This window comes from Marmota marmota, unplaced genomic scaffold, assembly GCF_001458135.2.
Source record: "Marmota marmota marmota unplaced genomic scaffold, marMar, whole genome shotgun sequence".
In the NCBI taxonomy this organism is placed as follows: domain Eukaryota; kingdom Metazoa; phylum Chordata; class Mammalia; order Rodentia; family Sciuridae; genus Marmota; species Marmota marmota.
Window position 1 is genome coordinate 1424680 of NW_026000172.1, and position 5328 is coordinate 1430007.

The following is a 5328-nucleotide window of genomic DNA, read 5'->3' on the forward strand; positions in this document are numbered from 1 at the left end:
GTTTGTCACAGACCACAGCGGAGCCAGCGCCATCTTGTAATGGCGACCATAATTTGCATAAACGGCAGAAGCGGCTCACCACAAGCTGCAATGCATTGACCCTGCCCTGAGGGAGGTGGGTCTGTCCCTGTCCCCTGGATCTGGGTGAGGATGTCATGGCCTATTGCACAGGGAAGTGGTTCGCAGGAATTCCCAGGTGAGGTCGTAAAGGGCGCAGCTCCCACCTTAGCTGCTATTCATTCTCAGAGCTTTGCACCACCAGGCTAAGAGGAGTGCTGCTTTGCTGAGGCCACTGTTAGGGTTTAGACTTGGAATGTCTTCAAAGGCTCGGTCCCCATGCAGCAATGCTCAGAGGTGGGGCTCTCAGGGAGGGATTGCCCCTTGAGGGTCTGAGCTCCTCAGTGGATCAACACAATGACAGATTCACAATTTGATGGCCCTATGGGGGGAGACAGAAGCTTCAGGAACAAGTGTAATTGCAGGAAGTTCGTCAGGGGCATGTCTTTGAAGAGTGTGTCTTGTCCCTGGCTGTCCTCTCTCTCTCCTTCCCAGCCACCACGACAGTGATGAAAGAGTCCCTAATGTCTGATTCCATTTACGTGAAACTCCGGGAGGACAGCTCTAATCTAGAAGGACAGGAAGCTGACTGGCGTGTGGATGGAGTGAGAAGACTGGGCAGATGTGCAGGGAGTATTATGGGGTGACTTTTCTACATCCTGATTGTGGTGGCAGTTTCATGACACAGACACTTTCTTAAAACTAAAAACTGTGCACTTGAAATTCTGTGACTTTTATTATGTGAAAATATAATTTCATAAAATTGATTTAAAAATTTTCTGTTTATATGTAACTTGATGCTCTGCCTAAAACCTGGGCTACAAAATGTTTCTGGAGTTCTCAAAGGAAGACACCATGTGGAGTAAAGGAGAAAGCCATCCTTTTACAGTTGTGAGAGGCCCTGGTCTCCAGGGCTCTTGGTTGGTCTTACCCCATGCCTCAAGGCTCACGGGACACAAGCCAAGTGAATGCAGCCTTTGGGAACAGTTTCATGACTTGACGAAGATCGCCAGGATGACTGTCCCTCCTTCAAGTGGAGAGCCTGTGCACATGTTGTTCTGGGGAAGATGTGGACACCGCTGTCACATGGACCCAGCACAAAGAGCCTGCTGGGAAGAGCCCCTGTAGCTGGGGGCTCCAGCCTCCCCTCCATCTCTCTGCTTATCCTTAATTTTAAGGCGTGAGTGTGTGCACATGGCATCTGGCATGGACGGTCAGAGAAGGGGTTCTGCCTCAGACGTTGCCTCCTGCCGTGGGGTGGGGTGGGGTGGTGGACAGGGGTGTGCTGCTCACAGGGTCTGGGGGCTCCTGGGAACATGAGGAAGGGCCTATTTAATGAGGGACTGTGAGAGGACCCTGGGCACCAGGGTTCTACCCTGGAGGCTAAGGGACAAGGATGGCCGAGCACACCCCTTTGGTGGCCCTCAGGGCAGCAGCCCTGATGCCCACAGCCCAGCCCACACCACAGCTCAGAGGCCTCCCTGGGCCTCCTTCCCCTTGGACCACTTGGCCTTTCCTTCTGCAGCCTCCTAAGCCAGCCTCACGATTGGCAGATCCTCATTTCTCCTTCTGCCTTCGTGGTGAAAATTCCTCTGAACCCCCCATCAACACACCCGGGACCTCATGGCTACTTGCACACTCAGCCCCCCAGTCCCGGCTTTGCCTCTCATCCTGAATGAGAGGACAGTGCCTCGGCTGCGCTATGACCACTGGCTGCAGGTCCTGCAGGCTTGAGCCCAAGCAGGGTCCTGAATTCCCAGACTCTGGAGTGGCATTTAGATTTTTCCCCTGAAACACTACCCTCCCTTCTGCACGTATAAATGCCACCCCTGCCTCTCACTACAGACACCCTGGGCAGGATGCCCCCATCCCTCACTGCCCCCGGGGCCCACCACAGTGCTCTGGACTGTTCCTGCTGGTTAGAGCCTCCTCCTTTGGGATCCCACCAGAGCCCATCTCTGGGTGGTTTGGGGGCCACTCCAGCCTCTATTCAGCAGGGTGGGCACAGGCATGCCTGGAGTCACCCACAGTCCCTCGACAGCACGTCACAGATGCACTCTAGCCGCGTCCCCATCTTGGCAGGGTCCTCTCTGCTGACCCTTCTATGCTTGGCTGAGTGCTTCAGCTCTGTTGGTGGGTCTGCTCTTGACACTGGCCGCATGCTGAGTGCCAAAGTGCGGTGACTCTAGGTGCAAGAAGACTGTGATTGATGCGCCTCAAGCGGAAAATCCGTGAGTTAGTCCGGCTTCCCGCAAGCGTTGTAAAGCCAAAGCTGCGAAGATGAATCAACACTGCACATCAATCACGGGTCCCCCAGAGGCTGGCGGGAACCTCACTCTGCACCTGCCCTCGGAGCAAAGTTTCAGTGTTCTCGAATTCCGTGTCCCCTGTGACCTCGCAGAACAGGCCACTGGCACAGGAGAAGGGCTGGACTCTGTTGCTGGGTGTCCCCCACTAGAATGTGCACTCACAAGCACAGACATTCCTACCTTTTCCTCTGGTGTGTTCGAGTCCTGGTTCCTAGAACAGTGGCTCCCAGCAGGCCCTCAGCAGGTACATGAGGAGGAGCAAGGGAGGAGAGGGTTGGACTGCACAGCCCGAGAGCCCCGGGTCACCTGGCATAGCAGTGTCCACCGGGGCCTTATCCTGGCCATGCTCAAGGCCGAAGAATGCTTCTCCCACCTCCCCGGCCTCTTGCACGGTCCCTGGCCACTCTGCACTTGCTTCTTCAGGACTGCTGTTCCCAGAACACACAGGTCACAGTGGCAACAGCTCCTCTCTGGTCGCACAGCTTTTGACTCCAGGGGCCTGGGGAATCCTGGTGGCCTGTGGTTTCTGGCTCCTTGCTCGCGCGGCCCTTGGCAGGCACCCATTCCCTGTGAGCTTGCTCCCGGGTGGGGCATGCCGCCTTTTCACCCTGGGCTTCTTCACCAGGTCGACTTGGTAGCTCCTTCTCTCTCTGCCTCTCTGATATTTATGTTAGCTGCACAGAAGGCCAAAGACAAGATGGCCCCCGCAGCCCCAGACTTGATCCCCAAGGTTGGCAGCCCCAGAAAGAGAACTGTGTTCCCAGAGCGCAAATCAAGCCCGGAGCAGGGTGATGGGCTTCTCGCCCCAGCCGGCTTCGGCCAGCCTCCCTTTAGCTTCCTGCATCCTTCAACAGCAGCTGCAGCCTCCATGGCAACCCTCCACAACGCTGGTTGGGCGAGGCTGGTCCTCCTCCCAGGCCAGGAGGTGTGCTCTGGGCAAGGCCCGCTGAGAGGTGCAGGAAATCCACACTTCCCTGCCGCACATTGTTCCGCAGAACTGGCTGAGAAGTCCGGAAAAACACGCTGTTCTCCCTGCAAACTGGAGAGCTTTGCCTCCTGCAGTCAGGTTTCCCGCCAGAGGGAAGCCGGTTACGCCCTCCAGGAGCAGGACTGAGGTTTCCAGGAAGGAGAGTCCGTCCCTGAAGATTAGTAATAATAGTCAACGAGCGTTCCCACCTCCTGTGCTCGTCCACACAGAATGTCCATGGTAAGACAAATCCAGTGCGTGACACAGGGAGCACCAGGGTGCAGCAGGTGGCACTGGGTGGACAGGGGAAGCCCCCCCCCCCCCAATCTCAGTGCTTCCCAGCCACAGAAGCAAAACAGCAGCACCCTCGCTTTAATAAAATGAAGGCACCTGAGGGCTGGGGGTGGCTCAGGGCAGAGCGTTGGTCAGCACACATGAGGCCCTGGCCAGCCCAGCAACACAGAAAGGACAGTAGCAGGCCACTAAGTGAGAAGAGTGTGCCCATAGATACATAAATAAACATAAGTGACACCTACATTCATAATACAATACGATCTGCATAGGATATAAATGTTATGTAAGTACCTCATGCACGTAGTCAGGTTTCATATACACACATACATGTTTATTTACACTGCTGTTTATATACTTTCCTTTCAATAACCAGGTGCCATTATTTTAACCAAATCATCTTTTGCTTTTATCTTTTAATTGATTTAGTTAAATGGTCATTTAAGACAAGGTCAACATGGAGACTTTGAGCTGACTGTGAGCAGGACTTCTGGCTTCAGTGGCTGGACTCACTGTCATTTCTTTTCTCTGATGGGTAGATGAGAGATCCAGAGTTTAGGTTTTTTTCTAGTTATTTATTTTAATTCAGAATTAATCACAGCCTTTCCCTTTTGTCTACATGCTTCTGTGGAGCTAGGTGAGTGGCCACCATGAACTCTAACCCACCTGGAGCCGTTGTACGTGCTGGCTGGCCCTGAACAGGCTGGCCCTGAACAGCAGTTGTGCTGAGGTGCTGGGTGCAGGCTCAGGCTGTGTGTGTGCAGGCCCAGGCTGTGTGGGTGCTGCCCCCTGCACTGAACCGCTATGCTGGGGAACAGCTGGATTCAGGAGAGAATCCTGGGAACCCAGAGCCAGAGCCCCAAGAAAGGGCCCAGAGAAGGTTGCTTTGTGTGTTTTTGCTGTTGGGATCCTTAAAATGGGTGACCCTGGGTACAACCAAGGCCCAATGACATGCTGGGCGGTGCCCTCTGCACCCTATTGTGGACCAGGATTGTGTTTCCCCGCGCAGGCTGGGCTCAGGGCTCTGGGTTCAGGGCTCCAGGCTCTGTCCCGGCCAGCATGCTGGCTCTGATGCACCCACAGAGCTGCTGGGTGTTCCAGGATGGATTCAGGAGAAGGGGGACTGCAGGGGGTAAGGGACAGGTTGCATTTCTTTTCTAGGGAACAGGAAGCTGCCCTGGACCCCAAGGGTGAGCCTGGCATCCACGCATCTTTGCTAACCCCACGAGATTGGCTTAAGGGTTGGTTATGTCAGCTCAGGGACATCCTTCCCAGAAGGGGACATCTCTACCACAGAGCCCAAGTATGCAGGTGGTGCTCATGAATGAGCAGAATTCTGCATAATATCTGCAAAGCTGGGTGCAGGCGACAACCAGGAGGCCAGAGCGTTTGGTGCTGTGATACAGACCTCATTAATAATGGTGCCGTCCACCGAGCGCCCTGCCTACCAGGTGCTGTGCTGAATGCTTTGTAAGCATGTCCTGTTTTAGCCTCACGTCAGGCCTTTTGACATAAGCAATGTGTCCAAGGTCAAAGAGCTAGTAAGTAACAAAGACAGCAGATAAGATGTGTGTACTAGAAAGAGGGTAAAACCCCAGAGCTGAAGATAGCACAGGCTTCAGACACGATCCTCAGGAGAAGCCAAGTGCGCAGTGGGGGAAACCTGTAAAACAGGTGGAGGTGGTTCCAGCCGAGTCCTTCTGA